This window comes from Pelophylax lessonae (genome assembly GCF_965119305.1).
Source record: "Pelophylax lessonae genome assembly, chromosome: 4".
NCBI lineage: Eukaryota > Metazoa > Chordata > Amphibia > Anura > Ranidae > Pelophylax > Pelophylax lessonae.
Genome location: NC_138771.1, coordinates 94,048,671 through 94,072,649, shown reverse-complemented (window position 1 = coordinate 94,072,649; position 23,979 = coordinate 94,048,671). Strand labels below are relative to the sequence as shown.

The 23,979-nt window shown below is 41.2% G+C and overlaps 1 protein-coding gene across 2 annotated transcripts in view; it reads left to right on the top strand.

Annotated features, from left to right (window-relative positions):
• The first annotated feature begins 2,462 nt into the window (after positions 1-2,462).
• WDR72 (WD repeat domain 72) overlaps positions 2,463-23,979 on the top strand; it is a 456,172-nt gene continuing 434,655 nt past the window's right edge. Inside the window, exon 1 of one of the 2 annotated variants that reach the window (XM_082255122.1) lies at positions 2,463-2,503. The gene's annotated coding sequence lies outside the window, so the exon portion shown is untranslated. Of the gene's footprint in view, positions 2,504-12,428; positions 12,505-23,979 lie in introns of those variants that run through there. The other variant, XM_082255123.1, reaches the window with a different exon arrangement.

Below are 23,979 nucleotides of genomic sequence, written 5' to 3'. Positions count from 1 at the left end.
CAGTGGACGGTGTCAGTCAGTAGAGCAGTGGATGGTGTCAGTCAGTAGAGCAGTGGACGGTGTCAGTCAGTAGAGCAGAGGACGGTGTCAGTCAGTAGAGCAGTGGACGGTGTCAGTAAGTAGGGCAGAGGACGGTGTCAGTCAGTAGAGCAGTGGACAGTGCCAGTCAGTAGAGCAGAGGACGGTGTCAGTCAGTAGGGCAGTGGACGGTGTCAGTCAGTAGAGCAGAGGACGGTGTCAGTCAGTAGGGCAGTGGACGGTGTCAGTCAGTAGAGCAGTGGATGGTGTCAGTCAGTAGAGCAGTGGACGGTGTCAGTCAGTAGAGCAGAGGATGGTGTCAGTCAGTAGAGCAGAGGACGATGTCAGTCAGTAGAGCAGAGGACGGTGTCAGTCAGTAGAGCAGAGGACAGTGTCAGTCAGTAGAGCAGAGGACGGTGTCAGTCAGTAGGGCAGTGGACGGTGTCAGTCAGTAGGGCAGTGGACGGTGTCAGTAAGTAGGGCAGTGGACGGTGTCAGTCAGTAGGGCAGAGGACGGTGTCAGTCAGTAGGGGAGTGGACGGTGTCAGTCAGTAGAGCAGAGGACGGTGTCAGTCAGTAGGGGAGTGGATGGTGTCAGTCAGTAGAGCAGAGGACGGTGTCAGTCAGTAGGGGAGTGGACGGTGTCAGTCAGTAGAGCAGAGGACGGTGTCAGTCAGTAGGGGAGTAGATGGTGTCAGTCAGTAGAGCAGAGGACGGTGTCAGTCAGTAGGGGAGTGGACGGTGTCAGTCAGTAGAGCAGAGGAAGGTGTCAGTCAGTAGAGCAGAGGATGGTGTCAGTCAGTAGGGGAGTGGACAGTGTCAGTCAGTAGAGCAGAGGACGGTGTCAGTCAGTAGGGGAGTGGACGGTGTCAGTCAGTAGAGCAGTGGACGGTGTCAGTCAATAGGGGAGTGGACGGTGTCAGTCAGTAGAGCAGTGAACAGTTTTAGTCAGCAGAGCAGTGGACGGTGTCAGTCAGTAGGGGAGTGGACGGTGTCAGTCAGTAGAGCAGAGGACGGTGTCAGTCAGTAGGGCAGAGGACGGTGTCAGTCAGTAGGGGAGAGGACGGTGTCAGTCAGTAGAGCAGTGGACGGTGTCAGTCAGTAGAGCAGAGGACTGTGTCAGTCAGTAGAGCAGAGGATGGTGTCAGTCAGTAGGGGAGTGGACAGTGTCAGTCAGTAGGGCAGTGGACGGTGTCAGTCAGTAGAGCAGTGAACAGTTTTAGTCAGCAGAGCAGTGGATGGTGTCAGTCAGTAGGGGAGTGGACAGTGTCAGTCAGTAGAGCAGAGGACGGTGTCAGTCAGTAGGGGAGAGGACGGTGTCAGTCAGCAGAGCAGTGGACGGTGTCACTCAGTAGGGGAGTGGACGGTGTCAGTCAGTAGAGCAGAGGACGGTGTCAGTCAGTAGAGCAGTGAACAGTTTTAGTCAGCAGAGCAGTGGACGGTGTCAGTCAGTAGGGCAGTGGACAGTGTCAATCAGTAGAGCAGAGGACGGTGTCAGTCAGTAGAGCAGAGGACTGTGTCAGTCAGTAGGGCAGTGTACGGTGTCAGTCGGTAGGGCAGTGGACGGTGTCAGTCAGTAGTGCAGTAGATGGTGTCAGTCAGTAGATCAGAGGACAGTGTCAGTCAGTAGGGCAGTGGACGGTGTCAGTCAGTAGAGCAGAGGACGGTGTCAGTCAGTAGAGCAGAGGACGGTGTCAGTCAGTAGAGCAGAGGACTGTGTCAGTCAGTAGGGCAGTGGACGGTGTCAGTCAGTAGGGGAGTGGACGGTGTCAGTCAGTAGAGCAGTGAACAGTTTTAGTCAGTAGAGCAGAGGACGGTGTCAGTCAGTAGAGCAGTGGACGGTGTCAGTCAGTAGAGCAGAGGACTGTGTCAGTCAGTAGGGCAGTGGACGATGTATGTATGTACAAATGTAGCCTCCCTCTCTTACTCACTCTGGAGATGGACTTTGGATGATGAGATTTGTAGTGTGCATAGAGCAGTGCACATGACCGCAACTAACATGCACTGTTTGTTCCAAACAAAAGGAAATGAGGGGAAAAGGAGAGTTTTCGGAGCTCACAGAAGACATTACAAGGAGGCAGGAAAAGCAGTAAAAAGCAATTTCATGGAAAATAGATTACATGTCCATTAGGTAGTGGATCTGTATGGCTCTCCATATTTGTTTTTTCTTTCTGAATAATTAGAAACAAAACTGTTTTTTTTTTTTTTTTTTTTTGCACTAACGCTTTTTGTTTTCCATTTTTTTTACTCTTTTGGATGATAACTTCTGAAGAGAGATCAGAGCTTCCTGTTCTGCGAGGAAAAGTTTATATTTGAGGTTTCTCTGTCTGTTGTGTGTCTGCTGTGACAGTGTTTAGTGTTTCAACATGGTGCTCTCCTCTAGTGCAACCCAAAACAATACAAACCTGAACAGCGAGTTTTTGTCTTTTAGGAAGTCAGAATGACACAGACAATATGAGAGCAGAGCCGGGATTTATCTCATGAGGTAAGCCATCTAGACTATTGTATGCTGACATAGCTTAGCTTTTCCTTCCTAAATCTATACCATTAGCTTGGTCTGGGCAAGTATCTCATGAGAGGAGTTGTAGATCCTTCTGTCCTTATCACATCATCATTTGGTTTTTAAATATTACTGCAGTTGAAATGTGTACAGATGTATTTTATAGTCATATTTGAGCTGTTACTAAAAATATGTAAGTAGTTTGGCTTGAAATATAGCAGCTGGGGAACTCCAGGGTTTCTCTTGAGGATGCTCAGGTTTCTTGAACCCACCTAGAGTGACCACCATTAAATGGGTGACAATATTCCATTTACTACCATCAAAAGACTCTACTATGTAAAGGGTCATGTCTATGTTGACACCACAATTTTATTGTATGTGTTTCTTTTTTGTTATTATCATTCATTTCATTTGATAAAATTGCATTTCAAGATTATTACAAAAAATAAAATAAATTTAGTTGTATAAAGCAGGAGGAGGATGTTAAAAAAATGAGTTGCACTGGGTGTAAAGTACTCTAGGTATGCTAATTTTCTCTTTAATGTAAAACTTTATGCAACTTATTGATTACGTATTGATCACACTGATGTACTTTGATCATACTGATGTACTGTAGTTATAGTCATTTTTAGCAAGGGTTCCCCAAGACCTAAAATATTTTTTTAGGGGTTCCTGGGACATTAAAAGTTTCAGAAAGGCTGAATTAAAGGATTACTAAAGATCTTGGCATCCTGTACTTCTGAACTTGTAAAGCCAAGGAGACTTCAAATACGTTTGGGTTATCTGGATTACATTTTTTTTCATGTCGACCATTTTGATTGTTTTACTTAACCTCCCTGGCGGTATGATTCTTTCGGAATTTAGGTGCTGAAAGCGTTACAATTATTTTGCATGTAATTCTTAAGGATGAGCAGCCCAAACCAACTATTTACATATGATTTATTTTTACTGCACGTTCTTCTTTATAACATCTCAGGTATGATAAAGTTATGAAACACAAAACCATAAATTATAATATAATAAATAACTATAAATAATAACAAATAATAATATAATAATAATAATACTTTTTATTCAATAAATTATAGTAAATAACATAATAAAAAACACTGACATTTTTTTTGGCCAAACAAGGATGCAATATTAGTAGTCAAATTGCTTCAGTAAACGTCCCGGGTGAAGAAAATTTTAAAACAGGGTACAGCACAAACTCCAACGTCACAATCAGGACAATAGTACCGCGTTTCTTTACAGATTTTCCTTCCAGTGTCATCACGTTTAGAGGAGCAAACCACACACATCCTTGTGGGTACAGACTTATTTTCTGTTGGTGGAATGTGGTCCATAAAGTGATGACCAGTCAGGCGTTCGGGGGTTCACAACACCAGCAGCACAACGTCCAGATCTATTTACAGCCGTTGGTGTTTGGTGCCTGAGAAATATCAGTTTGGCAACTTTACAAATAAAGTCTGCATGAACCACAAGCCTGTCACTCTTTTTTTTTTAGTAGAATGAATGCGTTCCACAAACATTGTTCAAGAAGATTAGAGGTGTTGTGAATGGTACTCATAAGGCACACATCTTTTTTGTCACGCCATCATTTTGCCTTTCTGCCAGGCAACTATTTCTCCTGCCTTGAGCTTTTTATTGGCAAAGGTTGGTTGCATGTCTCGCCAGTTAGCTCTAACGGTCCCATATGCATCCGCCTTGTTTTGAAGAAGGAACTCATAGAGTTCTGGAGACGTATAAAAATTGTCTGTGGTTACACAGTACTGCTGATTCACTAATGGCTCAATCAAAGTAAGAACCAAAGCGGTTGCCATTCCATAACTGCTGAACCTTTCATTGAATTTGGTTCCTTTCCCGGTGTATAGGACCGAATTCCATATGTAACCAGGGCTGGATTCACATAGTATGAATGATTTTATGCCAAAGCGTGCTCTCTTTGACGCTATGTATACTGTATCCAGCTGTCGCTGTTTTCCAGCAGGTCATATACCGCTTTTGAGGTGGCAGCGCGCTTTTTTGATGCCATGGTCACTCTGCAGTTTCCAGACACAAAGTACAGGAAAATGCAGGAAGGGCACTGGGTAAAGCACTGGGGGGCAATCTAAGGTCAATGTATTTAATTTTAGTAATGTAATCCATTAAGATTACAATATATCAGTGTGTTTGTGTTTTTAACTTTTTGAATTTGCCGCCGGTTCTACCCCCCTGCGACGTGACGCTTGCAGGAGCCAAAAGCCGGGGCTCACAGCATCAGGTGGAAGATCCGGCCGCCGTATGCTGCAGGGACACATCGTGGGATCCCGGGACAAGGTGAGTACCCTCTCTTTCAGGATCCAGCAATGCTCCCTGGCGGTACCCCGAGTGTGGCTCGGGGTTACCGCTAATGGCACTGAAATTCCACCCCGAGCCACACTCGGGAATACCGCCAGGGAAGTTAAAGTATAACTAAAAGCAAAACTTTTTTTATACAGTTTTGGAAAGAGTGGAAAGGGTTCAGAACCCCTGCCAGGTTTTTATTGAGACCCACCCTCTATTTGTTCTAAAAACTGTTAGGCCCCTTTCACACGGGCTTTCCAATCGTGTCTGCCTGTCTGTTTTTCAGGCTGTCCTTATCGGATGCTCCATGCACCCTATGGAGCAGCGGATGTCAGTGGTGACATCTCCGCTGACACCCGTTGCTATCCGATCCGATCCTGTCCGCGAAATCTGGACGGAGGGAAAGCCTATTTTCCATCCATCTGGGAGATCGGCTCGGACAGGATCTCACATAGAGGAGAGTGGGGATCTGACAGGTCCGTCTCTGCAAAGTAAGCAGAGATGAACCTGTCATCTGCCTGCTCAGCGGGGATCATCGGATTGATCCCCGCTTAGCAAAACGTCGGGCGGAAAGCCCATGTGAAAGGACCCTAATCAGAGTAAAAGTGAAAAAAACAAAACAGAACATGAATGGAGGGAAATCCTCAAAATGGGACACTAGTTCTGATCACAACAAGGGATTTCCACTCACTTCCTGTTTTGGCTATGGGAAAGGAAGTGAAGGTAAATCTCCCCAAATGGGACACAGATGGCAAAAAAAAAAAAAAAAAAAGACAAGGGTTATTACCCTCTTTAACTCAAAATTAAAAAAAAAAAAAAAAATAGCTTTGCCTTTAGTTTTACTTTAAAAGGGACCTGTCATGAGAGGAGCGTCTGTGCTGCCAATCTAGACTTTAGAAATTCTGGTTCCTTGGTAGACTATCGGATTTTACAAATATGGAAGTCAGGATTTACGACTTAAGGCGGCAGGCACACTGAGCATTTACCCAGCTCTTCTGAACGCTGTTCTCCTCCTGGCAGAAGAAAATCAGTAATCAAAATTCCCCTAAAGATATGTTTTTCAAAGATGCATTTAGGTGTATTAAATGTTTGGGCGTTCTTTCATTTCATTGGCTAAAATAATAATTTATTCTGGCCATTGAAATGAATATATTTGGCGGCAGGTCAGCAGGTTCCAGCGAATCGCCGCACCTGTATAGCGATGCCCAGGAGCGATCCTGGGGGCGCACACCTATTTGCCTTCTTGCAATTTTTTAAATAAGAACCTTTATTCTACTTTAAAATATTAACATTTTTGTCTAATTAACTGATTCTAGAGATAATGGGGTTAATTTACTAAAGAAGAGGCAGTTTGCTTGACTGCTGAGAAGCATAGGCTCATTTATGACCAACTAATAAACCAATACCTTGCCCCCAAAAAATACACGGAACCTGATTAAGTTGGAAATAGGGCAAGGCCACAACTTTATTGAACTTTGCTAAAGTAACAACTTTCCAAATGTACCAAACAACAATGCCAGTCACAGCTATCCTGTGAGCACCCATAAAACATAAACTCACTAATTCTAAGATGGTCTCCAAATTATGACCCTCCAGTTGTTTGGGAACTACAATTCCCATCATGCCTAGTCATGTCTGTGAATGTCAGAGTTTTATAATGCCTCATGAGATGTGTAGTCCCGCAACAACTGGAGGGCCGTAGTTTGGAGATCCCTGGTCTAAGACCTGTCCTTACCATCAGTGCCAGACAGACATTAGACTGACCCCAGAATTTAACTTGGGGGCATAACCCAAAAAGCAACATCAGTTGCTGGCAAGGTCAAAACCGCCAATAAAGCTGTGACAAAATATAACAACGAGCGGGAGGGAGGGCAACTCTTGTGACAACTGAATCTCCTCAGAGCAGTTGGACGTGCCCCAGCGTAGCCTTTTCCTAGAGTTCAGGCTCCACACATTCATCGCAGGTCTTTGTAGACAATCCTAAGGGAGCTACTTAACTTATCTTTTAGGTTCATGCCCACAGTGATGCCATGCTTCCAGGAGCCAAGGCTCCCCTTCTCTAAAGGAGGTTCAAGGGGCCTTCACTATTTATTTATTAAAGGTATTTACATAACTGTCTATTGTACATTGACATCAGTCCCTGCCCTCAAGGAGCTTACAATCTAAGGTCACTTACTCACATTCATACATACACATACTAGGGGCAATTTAGACAGAGGCCAGTTGACCTACCAGCATGTCTTTGGAGGGTGGGAGGAAACCCATGCAGGAACAGGCAGAACCTGCAAACTCAAGGTAGGTGACATGGTTGGGATTCAAATCAATGACATTACTGCTGCCAGGCAGAAGTGTTAACCACTTAGCCATGTTGAAAAGGGTATGTTAACTTTAGAACATAAATGATAAAAAAATAGGGCGTCAATGTGTTCAAAAACCCAATCACATGTAAGTGGGAAAATGTTTTTTTGTCTGAAGTTAACACAACTTCATCTTTTTTACACCTTACAAAGTGAACAGTCTCTGTCCCTTTTGTGCATCAAGCCACTTGAAAGGTTTAAATGACAACTAAAGTATGTATGTGGGACCCAGCTGCCTAAAAAACACTAAAGGCAGATGACAATGTCCCTATCTGTGGTGGATTTTTCTTTTCTTTTTTTTTTTTTTTTCCTGTTATTTGACCTACAGAGTACAGAGATAACCTTGGAGCAGTGCTTTCTGGGTTCAAGCTAATGATGGGGGCTGATTACAAATGATGGGATCAACAAAATGTGTAAATTTTAAAAGCTTTTAAAAAAATTGATTAAAACTGAACAAAACCTATCAATTTACCAGTTTAAAAAAAACAGTTACATTCTTGGCATACCTGGAATGTAACTGTCACATTTCAGTGCCGGGTCACACTTGTGCGATGCCGGAAGGCTGTGAATTTGCAGCCTGTTCCCGCATCGCAAACGCACATCTGGCAGTTCACACTGCCATATGCGATACGCAGGGGGTGTCAATTAAATGTTAACGACACCCCCAGTTTGATCGCATACCGCAGTGCGATCTGACAGTTCGCACAGGATCGGATCGCACTAGTGTGAACCACTGTGCGATCCGATCCTGATGCGGCTGAAAAAATGCCTCATGTGCGACTTTTGTGCGGGTGCAGTGCGAATTTAGCCATACAAAGTGTATGGCTGAATTCGCACTGCACATCCGATCGCATGTAATGAAGGAGCAGTGCGCTCCGATATTACATGCGATCGCCGCACACGATATAGTGTGAACCGGCACTTAAAGTACAATTGTGCTGCGCTTTAACCAAAACTGAAACATTAACTAATAATAAAAATAAAAGTGTAATTAAAGTTAGACCTTTGTATGAAGATTGACTGCAATCCCAGTTAACATAAATTATAAAAACATCATGCTTAACTGGTGCTAAATAAATACATTTATTTATATATATATATATATATATATATATATATATATATATATATATATATTTTTTTTTTTTTTTTTTTTTTTTTTCCACATATATATATATATATATATAATTTTTATTTTTTTTTTTATATTCTGGACATACTGGCATCCTACACTCTTACTTCAAATGCTTTTGCTCTAGAGAGGTAGAATGGATGTGTAGTGTACAGTAAGGCAAGCCGTGTATAGGTTGTTAGAGCAGAAAATAATCTATTCATCCACACTACACTACAAAGTAAGTCTTGTAGAGTTTGCTCTTGTATGAAGTGATTGTGTGCTCCACTGGCCAATTTTCCCTTTTAGATGCTACATAAACCATTTTAATTAATACTATGTCACCAAAAGAGATCGAAATAGCCAATTGAATTGTGCCAAGATAGAGTCTTTTGATGAAAACATATCTTTATTGATTGCAGAAGAAGAAAATCATTCTTAAAATGAAATCCTGAGAAAAATCATATCCCTGAGAGAAAATTTCTGAGTGGCAGGCTAAGATTAACATCATAAAATTGAATTTGTGCTGCAAAGCTTTGATGTAATCAGCAGCTGGGAGATGGTATTGCCCTTGCCGTGCTCTCTTTGATTGTGGTGAATTATTGTGCGGAATGAAATAAATGTTTCTTGTGTCATTCCTTCTAGAAACACAAAGCCAAGGGCTACAAGACAGTTGTTTTTATAAAACATGAAATTGGTTGTCTTGCATTTATCATTTCAGATCATTGTACTTTTCTTTAAACTCTTGTAATGTCATGATTATGAGTTGAATACAATTTACTTTCCACTGTCTCAAATGGGCTTAAAGAAAGAACATACACATAGAGTAAGTACTATAGACACTGAAAGGGTGATTCACCACTCAACAGAATTTGGAGGAGTTGGATATTGGAAGAATTTCTCTTTTCAAAAGAAATTCTTTATAGGAATTCCATCTGTGGATGTCCATGTAGAATAACACAGGCTTTTTCAGTTTTTCAGAGGCACCAGCCAAATGCATGAGGTCAAAGCTACTTATTTGTACCTATTGGTATTTCTGACATGAAGAAGACCTACATCTTTTTAGGGCCAGTTTATACCTAAATCACACAGAAATGTATTCTGTGTTCCTGTGCGAATCCTGTGCATTCCCATGTGGTGCGATTTTGCAGCTGCAAATCTCACCAGAATGCAGTAAAAGTAGTACATGGTACTACGTTACTATGTGATTTGGTGCCCATCTACATTTGGGGTGCCATTAACTATGTATTGGCACCTGCAGCAGATCACAAAGGCAGTGGATTTTGAGCACGGTGCAGGAAACACTCACGGAACACGCCTTTCCTGTACCACATTCTGGTGCAAACTGACCCTTGGTACATGTATGTAGGTAAAGGACATATCCATGGTTTTATCAGCCAAAAAGAAATTATCTCTAAACAATAATTGGTTAAACCCACCAGTGATTTTTTTCTCCACCACTACTTTGCCTTTACTTGGCTTTAAAAATAACAAATGCAATTATTTAGAGATTGGATGAAGGATTTGTGTAGTGTAACACTTGTGATAGGTAAAGTGGCTGTAGAGGCAGGAGATTTTTGTACCTTAATGCATTCTCTGCATTAAGGTAAAAAACCTTCTGCATGTAACCCCCTCCCCCCCCCCCCATCCACCCTCACCCCCTTAGCCTTTCCTTATACTTACCTGAGCCCAATCTCTATCCAGCCACGTGGCTCTCTCAGCTCTTTCCCTCCTCATTTGCTCAGACTCAGCAGTGGGAGCCATTTGCTAACGCTACTGTCAATTTCAACCCTTGAGGTGGTAGCAGGGGTGGGGCCAAGCTGTACTCTGTGTCTTATGGATGCACAGAGGTGCCTGGGGAGAGTATATTATTTGGGATTAAGAGTAAGAGTCTCATTCTGTGATTGATAAATGATAAGCAATATTTTAAGACATCAAATAATGTTTTTTTTTTCAAACCTAAACATTATACCAAATGTTAACCACTTTACCACCGGAGGATTTTGCTGTCTTACGTCTGGGCCACTTTTTGCGATTCGGCACTGTGCGACTTTAACTGACAATTGCGCAGTCATGCAACACCATGCCCAAACGAAATTTACGTCCTTTTTTTCCCACAAATAGAGCTTTCTTTTGGTGGTATTTGATCACCTGTGCAATTATTACTTTTTGCGCTATAAACAAAAAAATGCGACAATTTTGAAAAAATAACAATATTTTTCACATTTTTTTATATGAAATTCCCCCCAAAAAATTAAAAAATCAAGATTTTTTATCATTTTAGGCCAATTTGTTTTCTGCTACATATTTTTGGTAAAAAAAAAAAAAATCGCAATAAGCGTATTTTGATTGGTTTGCGCAAAAGTTATTGCGTTTACTAACTAAGGGAAAGATTTCTGTCATTTTTGGTATGGCGGCGATCTGCGATTTTTTTTTGCGGGACTGCGACATTGCGGTGGACAGATCGGACCCTTGACTGACATTTTTGACACTTTTGGGGGTATCAGTGACATTACTACAGTAATCAGTGCTATAAATATGCACTGTTACTGTAAAAATAACACTGGCAGCGAAGGGGTTAATTTTATTGGAGAGGGAGGGGTTAATGTATGCCTGGTGCTTACTGACATGTGTGGGGGGAGGTGACTGAGTGAAACAGGGACAGATCGCAGGTTCAGCTATGCTGAACCCTGCAATCTGTCACTGTCTGTCACATAGGAGATCCGCCTGCTTTGTTTACACAAGCGGGCGGATCTCCAGACTCGATTCCCCGACGATCGGGGAAGAGCAGCGGCGATCGCCGTTGCTCCTCCCCTGGCCCGGCTCCCGCTGTGACTGAATACAGCGGGAGCGAGCCTCCGGCGGCACGCCGCCGAGAAGGGGGAGTGTCTGCCGACGTAGGTTTACGTCGTTAGACCTACAAGAGACACTTTGCTGCAGTAGAGCTCTAGTGAGCAGCGGCAAAGTGGTTAAAGTGGAGTTCCACCCTAAAATGTAACTTCGGTCCATCTTCTTGCTCCGGGTCACCTGAAAAACAAATGGATAATCGCAATTCTTTTTTTTTTTCAATTACATTGTTTTAGAAGATAATATACTTACCGTCCATTGTGGAATGCCCTAGCCCTGACTGTCCCAGGGGTATTTTTATGTATTTTTCTTTTTTTTTAGGTGGAACTCCGCTTTAATATTTAAGGTTTCATGGAGACAGGGTCGCTAATAGGTGGTGTCTGTACTTCTGCACTCCTGTTACCTGCTTTCACCAGCTGAAGCCCAATGTTGGCTGATGTCATAGAACAGGTCCAGCCTTAGGAAAGATCATGACCATATAGTCAGGATCTGCCCACATGCCTGGACCGGCACCCGGCTCAGCCTCTCAGTAAAGTGCTAAAAGCCTAAATCGGCTGCTCCTCCATAGCCTAGCGATCCAGTGACCAAGTGTTTGGCAGTCACTCAGTTCTCAGCCTTAGTGCCAGGGGGGGACAGATGCAGCATTTAACTGATACCAACCTAGTTGAGTATGATTCTAAAAAAGATAATTCCCATATTTCTCTTTCAAATAAAAGTTCCCTGTACCCTATCAGAAAGGGGACTATTTACTCATTTTTTTTTAAGCAGGTGGAATAATCCTTCAAGCTGTGACTCCTGACAATGCATTTAAGGTTTAGGTTCTTCTTCAATATCAGTTGGCTGGGGCAGGCCCATACTTTTATTCAATTGTCAGGAGCTGCAGCATGTAGGATTATTCTGTCTGATTCGGAAAATTAGTAAATAGTCCCCTGGCTGGCAGGATTACTGTTCTGTTCAATCACAATAAGGTATTTAAAAGCAGGGATTGTCGGGGGGAGATGGAGTTAGCCTTGTCAGGCAGGCTGTGAGTGGCACCATGATTTCTAATGGTGGCCCTGCATGGAGATGCCCTAAATAGACTGAGGTTTACAGTGAGGTTTAGGGTGCCTGCACAAGCAGCTTCTTCATTTATCATTGTTGTTTATTTACCGTCATGGGTTTTTGCTTTATTTATATACCTAATTATTTTGTCTGGCTGATCACAGTGAAGGTATTCATTTTTGTAGGGTGAGTCTAGTTTTAACCTCATTTCTAAAAATCTCAGAGGCAGAGAGTATGAAAGGGGGAAATTGAGAGAAAATGAGAAACACTTATAGAAAGGTGAAACAAGTATGGAATTTTGATTGGTAAGAAAATGTCATGTACCTATTTTTAACGTGGAGGATTGTACATGCCAGAGTTTTTTTGAGCAGTTTAATAATCTATACTTCTCTAATCAGTATTGGCAACAGCCATGGTATGTGTACATTTGGCTCATGTCACTATTAATACTGCTGTTATTGATTAACTAAACTATAATTGTGTATTATCCATGCCAATCACACTCCCACTAGCAGCGGGTCAAACTGTAAGCCATATATCAGATATAAATCACATAATGATACGCAATAACCAGGACACAATAGTGCTCCCAAGTAGTTGCCCTTTACCTCCATCACTCTGCCGTGATGTGCATACTACATGTGTGGTGGCAGAAGGAAGACTGAGATAAATTAGAAGAATGGAGAGAACTGGAAGGTCCATGGATGGGTTACACTAAGGAATGCAGTGATTTATAGCAGCAGTTAAAGTCCCTTACTCATGTCAGTTGGCAAGCTCTGATTATGTGAACAACACAGCTGCTGCAATGCTAAATGGTACCTGGCTATCTCATCGATATACAAATAAGTAGTCAAATTTCTGTCTTATGTAGCCCCTGTGCTTCTTTTTAATTCAAGCAGAACATATTGTTGGGTACTGACATCAGTAACACTATGGATATTGTGGTGACTCATCCAGTTCACCAAAGCTTCTCCCACTGACAGGGAGAGCTTCTCGAGGAGAGGCTGATGGCTTTCCACACAGGACCGGGATCTTTTCTCTTGTTTTATGCTCTGTAGGCATTCGTCTGAAAGTGAAGGGAGCCGTGGACAACCCGACCCCTCTGTAATAAGTAGATGAGTCCTATGACTAAGTTTTGGGATCATCATTGATCTATCTGGGGGCTTAATAAAAGACATATTGGTGGAGCCATACAAGACACGTATGCATTTAAATTGTACACCCTACTTCGACTGATGGGGTAACTTAAATTGATCGTTCTTGAGACAACTCTTTAGGAATCGTCTGAGGAAGCAACTAAGCGAAACGCGTCGCGATACCATATCTACCACGAGTGAACTCTACATTTGATTATAATTATTTATCATGATTCATCATGACTTACCATGTATTTATATGAATCGCCTTGGTTTCAGAGGCATTGGGGTTCCAGTGGTGTAGGAGTTTGTCCTACGATTTATGTGTATGTATTGATTATGTTTTATTGAACACATGTCTATTGTTGTATCTTTGTATGTCTGTATTAATTAAAATGATATTTTTTTATCAAATGATTGTTACATTTCTTCTCACTGAGATCAGCAATTGCTAGTTGCCTATAAAGTCCCAAAATATTTTGAGGGGGTGAGAGACCCCACCCTATTGTGTGGTTTTCTCTCCTTTTCCCCCTCCCCCCCTTTTTTTCGTGTATAATAGGGATGTGGCAATAGCATGCTATAGAGAGTTTGTGTCTCATTCACTTTTTACCTGAGTTGCTCAACATTAAACTCACCCAAGCAATATCTGGTTAGGCCTACTCTTCCCTCCATTGTAGGTCCTGATTTCTCTATACAGATCTTTAGTTAGACCTCACATAGAATGCTGTGTCCAGTTCTGGAGAACTCACCTACAAAAGGATATTGATAAGATAGAGATGGGCACCAAAAATGTTGAAAGATCTGAGGGAAAAAAAAATATCAAGAGAGACTTCAGGAATGGAAAGAAGGAAAAGGAGAGACTTGATTGAAACCTTTAAATACAGCAAGGGGGGAATAAGGATCAGGAGGGCAGTATTTTTAATATGAAGCCAATATCAAGAACACCCTCCTCCTCCTTGCAGGTTTTTTAACTTAAGTGGTGCATTTTGAATGTTTGATTTTCAGCAATATTAAAACCATGGCTCCCCGAAAAAAGATGCATTTTGTTTTCTAAATGTTAGTATTGGTACATGTCCCCCAGGGTAATGCCCAACCCTCCAAACTCTTTTTGCCAGTCCTTTCTTATTAGTTTTGAAAATTAGGATACTTGGCAGTGTGGGGATGTCTGCTTCAAAGAGCTGCCATAATACTTCTTTAACATTGCTTACCATCCCTTTGAGAGTCAACAACTATCATATTCCCGCCTACTCAGTTACCCCATGGTTAGATAGAGGCCATTCCACTGTACTACATCATTTTTCAGGCGAATTGGATGACTGTGTCTATAAATTGACCCAGCTTCATCACTTTCATAAAAAAACTGAAAATTCAGACTAAAATTGAGGGTGCGCCTTTTTGTATTACTTACACTCTTAACTGATGCAGACATATATGTTTTCCTACTATTTCTTTTAATAGAGATGCAAAGCCCCTGCATAGATGTGATGTTATTTCTATCTTGTTAAGTTTTTAATCACTCTGTACCTATTTCTATCTAATTATGTTTGTGACTTACTGTTGCAATAAAGTTTATTTTGGTACCAGAAATTGCAGACGTGATTTAGAAATATTCAAACCCCCTCGACCACGAAAGGTGGCATTCCCTGGTTCTATGATTATTTCCAATGTAATCCCCAATTTCTTAGATTTGACTCCAATTTGAAGTGGAAGAAGGCTTTAGGCCAAACATTCCAGGATAAAGGAATGAGCAAATGCGATTAAATATACCTATAGTGCTGCTTATAAGGGTTGATTTACTAAAATTGCAGAGTGCAAAGCTAAACTGAACAGCTTGTCTATGCTTAACTGATTGGCTACCGTATACAGCTGTACCAGGTTTTGCACTGTTCAGTTTTAGTAATTAAACCCCATTGTATCACCCAAAAAAAATTCTAGATCTTACATAGGTGGTATATGATTCAGTAAATATTGTCCAAAATGTTTCCTCTAGGACCTTCATGATGCTGGCACAATTGCGGCCTCACGAGTACTATAATTTATATTTTATGGCATTGTAAATGTATTATCAGCTTTTGGAAATCCATATTTAAAATCTACTATTACTTGGATCCTAACTGCTCCATCTCTGCAGCTGGCACTACTTGGTATATCTATAGACTGATATCCAAAGCAATATCAAACAGTTATTTTGCATATCATATTTTCAGCAAGGCAGACAATCATGAACAAATGGAAACAGACGATAGTCCCTAATCTATCTGAAGTAGTGGAGTAGTAGATTCCATCTACAATTTTCTTGTAAATACTTTTTGTCATGCAGCCAATAGGGAAATATTGATTTCTGATTAATTTGGAATATACGATATTAAGACTATCCAGCTATGGCTATAAAATTTAGGAATTACATTATTACATCACTATAATCAATACTGTACTCTGCAAAATGGTTTAATGCTTTACTGTAGCCTGGTATGTCTGCAATGCACTGTATTTGTTAGCAATATGTACATGAATAGGTTTTCTAAAAAAAAAAAATTGGAAAAAAAAATGGGCATAATTGATTTACAGATGCAGCTCACAGGGAGTTCTGTGGCGTTTAAATTTGGCATCTAAATTTGTTATATGTTTGGCAAACTATTGGTGAATTGAACCCTGGTATGTTTGGCCCATCTCTACTAGAAGAAATAATTTGTCCTTTTTATTTCTATGTTGCCTTCTGTTTGCCTGTCATCAGAGGCGTATCTGCCGCGAGGCAAACAAGACGTTTAGCAACCAGTGGCGTCATAGCCGTGACTCCCTGCTCTAATGCAGAGGGAGCTAGAGGCAGCCGCAGCTTTCAAAGTGAAGGAGGATTTGACTTTCTCATCCTCCGCACCTAGTGCTCTCCATGGTGCACCCATCTCCTCTATATTCTCTGGGCCTCTGGCTAGCTCTGGGGGAAGAAGGGAACTAAAGTGTAAGGTGTGGCAGGGCACAGGCCAGATTCATACAGTATGTGCAGTGTTATTATGTGGGAAGGACTACATCTAAATGGTTATATTCTTAGATCACAGAGGTTAATACTGGGACCTCCCAAAAGTGAAGGACTGCAGGTCCCAGCATGAACCCCTCAGAGCTTAGGACATGACACCCCCTCAAACTAGTGAAGTACTACAAGTCCAATCTTGAACTCCTGAGCTCTAAGGATGTGACCCCTTAGATCTCAGGGCCCAGGGTTCATTTCCCACATAGCCACCAGAGATTCCACACAGCCACCAGAGACCCACACAGCCACCAGAGACCCACACAGCCACTAGAGACTCTGCATAGCCATCAGAGACCCCACATAGCCACCAGAGATCCCACAAAGACATCGGAGACCACACACAGCCACCAGAGACCCCACATAGCCACCAGAGACCCTGAATAGCCTGAGGAAGAGGCACTGCTTTGAAACGCGTAAGCCTGTACAGCTTCAGGGGACGATCCAATCCCGATCTGAGGATTTTATATCTATTTGATGTGCTTTTTATCAAGAAACTCGTTTGTGAGTATTTTTAATCTATTATTTTAATAAACCTGTCTAAGAGATAATGCACTAGGCCGGTACGCCCTTGTGTTTGTTGTCGTTTATAGTGTTCCCGGACCACCCTGGTCCAGCGAGGGGGCTGCAAGGCTGAAGCATTATAAAGTTGCCGTGCCATCTGTTCTCATCTACAAGCCTACAGACAGGTTGGATAGAGGATTGCACCACTCAGAGCGCAGGGAATAGGTGCTGCTTTGACAGTACATCTACTTGTTTGTTACTGCAAGTGTTTCTGCAAGTGTTGCCACCAGTGTCACTAAAAGTATTCTTGTAACTTCTTTCAATGCTACTTTTTCAAATACAAGAACTTTTACCACCAATTGGATTGGGTGTGAGTGCTCTTCCTCTGTTGGGTAATACAGATCTTAGCCCCGCCCATATGCTATGTCTACAAGGATAATCCATTTTTCAGTAAAATTAATTTACAGAAGCAAAGCACATGTGGTAGTTTCATGATATGTTTTTTTTTTTTTTCACTTTAATTTTATTGACCAGAAATTGATTTTTTCGATTCACTAAATGTACCACCCCAAACATCATTACAATATGGATTTTTTAATGCATTTTGAAATATTTTACAGAAAACATGAATTTTAAACGATTAACCTTCACTGGTAAGATTTATATCAAGGTTATCATTTGCACCCGCAAAAAATGTAATGGATAAATATTCCCTTTAACTCTATAAGGTGCACTAGTTTAATATTTTCTGCAAGTGATTGCCAAATCTGTAACACCAATCTTTTCCATCAGGCAATCTATCTACAGCCTAGTCTTGCAGAATAGTGTTTTACAGTTTTACAATAATGATCATTTTGCATAGCTGGAGGTTTTTCTCACCTATGGGCACTAGCTCAGGCTCTATAGCCACCCTTAGGGAGTGTGTTTTTTACTTTTTTTTTCATTTTCTTCAACCACTTCTGGACCAGAAGATTTTCCCCATTAATGAACAGGCAATTTTTTACGATTCGGCTCTGCATTATTTTAACAGATAATTGCGCAGTCGTGCGACGCTGTACCCAAATAAAATTGATGTCCCTTTTTTCACAACAGAGCTTTCTTTTGGTGGTATTTGATCACCTGTGCGATTTTTATTTTTTGCGCTATAAACAAAGAAAACAACCAATATTTTTCACTTTCTGCTATAAAACATCCCCCCCCCCCAAAAAAAAAAATTCATTATTCATCATTTTAGGCCACTTTGTATTCTGCTTCATATTTTTGGTAAAAAAAAATCCCAATAAGCATATTTTACATAGTAACATAGTAGTTGAGGTTGAATAAAGACAATAGTCCATCCAGTTCAACCTATGTAGGTGTGATTTTGATTGGTCCGTGCAAATGTTATCACGTCTACAAACTAGCGAAAAGATTTATGTTATTTTTATTTACTGTATATATTTTTTTTACTAGTAATGGCGGCAATCACTGATTTTTAGCTGGACTGTGACATTGTGGCAGACAGATCGGACCCCAAACTGACATTTTTGACACATTTGGGGGTACCAGTGACATTACTACAGTAATCAGTGCTAAAAATATGCACTGTTACTGTATTAATGGCACTGGCAGGGAAGGGGTTAACCCAGGGGCGATCAAAGGTTTAAATGTGAGCCTAGGGGAAGTTTTCTAACTGTGGGGGGGATGGGCTTATTAGTTCAACACAGGGACCTGTGTTCCTAAATAGGAGGAACACAGGAGCCCTGTGCTGATTGCTGACAGAAAAATGGTCTGGCAGATGGTCCGCAGATCAGCTTCCCCTCTCGTGAATCACTGTGCGCCACTGCCGAGGAGCTATGTATGGTTACGTTGATTCGCGCAGCCGAGCCAGCCTGTGGCAGTATATCTGTGACGGGCGGTCGGCAAGCAGTTAAAGTGGAAGTAAACTTCCCTGGTTTGTTTGTACCTATAGGTAAGTCTATAATAAGGCGTATTTATAGGTACTGTAAATATCTGCTAAACTTGCACTGTTCAGGAGATATTTACTATATACTATATAGGTGTGATTTATTGGGTTTAAGGGAGTCTCCCCACTGTATCCAATAAGGGAGCTTGTTAGACAGTGGAGGAAACCTAACCAATAGCACATCAGGGTTTATGACTGTCCCAGTGGGTGGGCATTTCTGCAATGCATCCTGCGATTGGCAATAAATTCTGAGGGAGCATGTGACAGGGTGTCTTTTGGCATGAGCAAAGTCCCAGGAGGAGGTTGACGGCTGTCTCTCCTCCTGCAGGTGTGAGGAAAGTGGTTTAGGCGGTTGGCCTAGTGTGGAGCTGAGCTGCAGAGGATCCAGACTGCTGACAAGTGGAGCTGCTGGCAGAATCGTGTATTGTGAGTACCAGGAGATCTGCCTAAGGGTCTGCCTAGGAGAGGGGACCACTCCAGAGAGGTCAGGGGATCAAGGTGCTAGCACACACAGGAAGTTTATCAGTAAAGGGGGTGCCGTGTAGTTGACCCTGAAGATTAGGAACAAAGGAGGTGCCAGGAAGGACCCTGAAGTTGTTCTGCAGCACAGTACAGTTTACCTCAGGATACAGTTTACCTCAGAGAGCTTATATAATTCTACTTCACAGCCAAGGGCAAAGTGAAGCAGCGGCCTAGCCGCGACTAGCACCATTCAGCGTTACCCAGCGCTAATCAGCATTATTCAAGTTGTCGCAGCATATTGTGCATAGTTCTGTTAAGTTGGAATATCCCACTCATTCCCTTCTCCTATCCAAGTTCCAAATAAAACATAAAAACCAAAGATACTGGACTGTTTCCTGACTGAGGTAAAACACTTGGGAAAATGCCAGACTGCCCTATTGTTGCTAATGGTAACCCAGGGGAACCCGTAACCAGCAGCTGCCAAGGGAGTAGTGCTACATTTATTTTTTTAGGACAATAAAGTTTTCTTTTGGCAATAAATGCATTGCAAAAATTATCTTAGTTTTTTTTATCAATCCATAAGTAAAAATTAGCTAAACTAAAAAGTGCACTTAGAGTACAAGGGGTAAATCAAGGATTATAAAAAGGGTGTTCAATATTTTTTTATGTTTTTTTTAAATAAAAAGGCTATGATTTAAACTCAGTTTGACAGATGGGAATAGCCGGGAAATACAAGGGTGGGGGGGCTTTAATTACTTTTTTTAGGCGTGTGTAGCACTACCAAAGTTCACATCTAGTTAATGAGTATTGCCAGAGAAATCAAAGCAGTGCATCATAAATGAAGGTGTAGCGTAAGCATACAGTCAGGGATCAAGCTATTGAACAGACAAGGAGTCACTGCTCAAGGTGGTGTAATTGCCTGATGACTCACACAGGTGAATGCCCCGGCTCGCCTCTGTGAAAACTTGATAAAAGAAAAGGAATTGGCAGCACTCCAGGTTGAGTCAAAATCCAGGTTTATTGACTGGACATCCAAATATGACAATCGTGACAAGGTAGACGCGTTTCACACACTGACTGTGTGCTTAATCATTACTTACATGTTAATTAAGTTGAGGATAAAAGGGTGACAAAGTGGGATAACAGGATAAACCAATGTTTGAACCCTAATGTAGCTGTAACTAAACTTTTAACCAGCAGAAACTCACTCTCTACCATATATACAGTATGAGGAGTATGTTTTTGGAAAAATCCCCTATGGGGTGGGACTTTTAAGGTCACTCAAGATAAATGATATAGATATAAAGAAAATACTTAATGATGATTTTATTAATATATGCAAAAAAGAAATAGAAAATTGACATACAACATTATATCATTAAAAATGGACAGAACTGGTGTGTATATAAAAGATGAACATATGGATTCAACCGACTATTTCAAAGTGGTCCGACGTTTCGAGGTGAAGACCTCTTCTTCAAGGACTGTATTAGAAATAGTATTTATATGGTTGAAAGAGATATGGACACCAATATTGTTTTGTCCTTTAAGTAAAAGCATGGATTTTTGGTCGCACCCACAGAAACTGATGGTAGTTTATTCTGTGACAAGGAGATTCATTGCAAGCTGGCAGTCAGAGTAGTATTAGTGGACTTATCCCAGAAATGAGGTGTGCACCAAGAGGGCCCAATGCCACAACTGGAGTCCAGTAATGGCTCAAGCCAAACAAGCAAAGGCCAATCAGCAAATGCTTAGACAGATATCTCAGTGGCAAACCTCCTCCCAGCAATGGATACGCAGGAATGAAGCAAATGAAGCACAAACAAGCCAGAACACAAGAGTGATACTCTGTACAGGCTATACAAAATATGAACAGAGCAATTAAAGGGGGAAGCAAATGAGAAGGTCAAGCAAAACTAGGCAGAACTGGATTGGGAAGAGGTCAAGCATGGCAACAGGAGGCCAAAGGAAGAAATCAGGCAATATGGATAAGATAGTAAAGAACAAAAGTCCAATAATTGCAGGAGTGCAGGTGCACCAGTAAGTAAAATAGAGGTTGGCAGGTTCCTGACACGAGGCCTAAAGACATACTGTAGCTCTAATAGGTAATTTTCATATTTCCATATGGTAGTGGGAAAAGCATATTATGATTCTAGTTGTTTTGCTATTAAAGGTATGAATAAAGCATGTCTCCTGTAGTATGTTGAATTTTATGTAAGCTTTTTTTTAGCAAGTTCTTACTATAGCCTCTTTGCAATTATTACCCCTTAATAGTCATGTGTATCTGAGCAACTTCTCTTCAATATTAAACATTGACTATAAGGAATACTATTTCTCAGCGGTGAAGGATGAGGCATGTAAACTTGTATTGACGGCTGGGGGGGTTATATATAAAAAGGTAGAGAGACAACCATCATCTCCCAAAATAATCACAATGTGCAGAAAGGAAATCTGAGATGAGCTATAGTTCATAATACTATTCAAGTTTAGATTTTTGTTCCCTAACATTTCCATAACCTTAAGAAGTTCGTATGCAAGTGTACATAGAAGAATTGATGCTCTTTTGAACACAAAGGGTGGTCACACCAAATATTGATTTTAATTGGAATTCTCTTCTGTTTTTTACTTTCTATTTTCTATTAGTATTTGCCGGCGTATAAGACGACTGGGCGTATAAGACGACCCCCAACTTTTCCAGTTAAAATATAGAGTTTGGAATATACTCGCCGTATAAGACTACCCCTCTTCCAATGCACGCGCACACCAAATAAAAATGAAAAAAACATCAGTTTTGATTTTAATATGGTAACTTTATTCAAATGCTTAACTGTCACTTATAAACATAAGGCTGTTTGTCATCAAACATGTAAACATAAAACATAAAACATAAAACAGTGCAAGTGGATAAATCCATGGGAGCTGCCATGCTGCTTGTTTTCTAAGCTGTCAACCAAACTTGAACTGATGATGATAGGAGGAAGATAGCAAACGATAGAGAGAGAGCAAGTGCCGGGCAGGTCCCTGATGAGTTTGCAACGCCCATCATAACTGCAAGCTATGGTACCGTATTTTTACAGGGTTTGCTGGCTTGACAGTTTCCCTTTAAAAGCCTTCAAAATCCTCCTGTTCGTCATCTGATATCATAAGTACATTGTTCTGCTTCGTGTTATTGAACTGTTGTATAACACTAGTCAGACAGCTTAACAATAATTCAGAAGTCAAGAAACGTGAGACATCAAATCTGTATGTATTCTTTTTTCTGAATAACTTTGTAAAACTACAACATAAGCATAAACAAAACATATGTGTCAGTACATTAAACATTATACAGTAGCCTCACTCCATCAGTGGATGTACTTACAGACAATTCCCTCATTAGTTCTTGAATAGATAGCTCTTCTGAATGCTATCAGGAATAGTTATGAAATGGAGGAAATACATTTCCAGGTTAAAGGTTACTACCACTTCCTATGATGGAAAACATTACTTCCTATAAGCTCTGGCAAATAACTAACTCTGACCACTAGATGGCAGCAACATCAACAACATTGCAGTATAATCTGTAACAGCAAATTCTCTGTGCTTGATTACTTATTACCTTTGTGAGTACCCAACATTAAGTTGTATCCTTTAATAAAATTCCAGCTACTGCACTTAGAGTGGCGCCTGTGTTTCTTTTCAGTTGGCAACAAGCAAAACTTCTACCTTGTCACTAGAGCTGCCTAAGGAGTGCACATTGGAATTTTTTATGGACTGTGTCACATATGGACTTATGGACTTTTTATACCACATTGATTTTCCTTTTAACAGTTCATTAGTATGTGTCCAGTATTATCGGTATAGTTTTTTGGTGATACTGTTTCTCCCCGTGGTGCGCCAGTTATTTATCATTTATAATCTGTAACAGCACTGACCAATATGGGCAGAACACTCCCTGTCTGGCATAATTTATTATGTCACTACCCAAACAATTACTGCTATGCAGAAAAAACATAAACAAGTAAATGGAATCCTAGTTAGTCTGAAATCAAAACTATAATGTCAGTTATAGGTCTGAGATAAATTCTGGCAGTCTCATTTTTTACAATCTTGACCTCTACCTTTCTAACCTTGCCATCCCTGCTAGGTAGAACATTGACAATACGTCCTACGGGCCACTCGTTTCTGCTCTCTTGGCTGTCCTTCAACAGAACAACATCACCCACTTTTACATTTGGGCGATCCTCAGTCCATTTCCTGCGGCGTTGCAGGTTCGACAGATACTCTCTCTTCCATCTTTTCCAAAAGGTGTCTGCCAAGCATTGTACTTGCTTCCATTGTTTCGCATGGACTTGGGTTGTACTTATGGTTCCAGATGGAGCAGACAAAGAGTTCACCTTTTGAGTCAACAACATTGCTGGGGTAAGGACCATAGGTGTATCTGGGTCGGAGGACCATATAGAGTTCTGAAGGCATACTGCTTGAATAGGTCTAGTGGCATAATCTGCAGGGTTTTGCTCTGTAGATACAAAGAACCACTGATCTGGGTGTGTAGATTGCCTGATTCTATTCACTCTGTTGGAGACATACAGATAGAACCTCCTAATGGTGTTGCAAATGTACCCTAGGACAGTCTTGCTATCAGTGAAGAATTTCACAGCATCAAAGTCAGTGTCTAGTTCATCTGTGATTAGCTCAGACATTTCGACTGCAAGTACAGCAGCACACAACT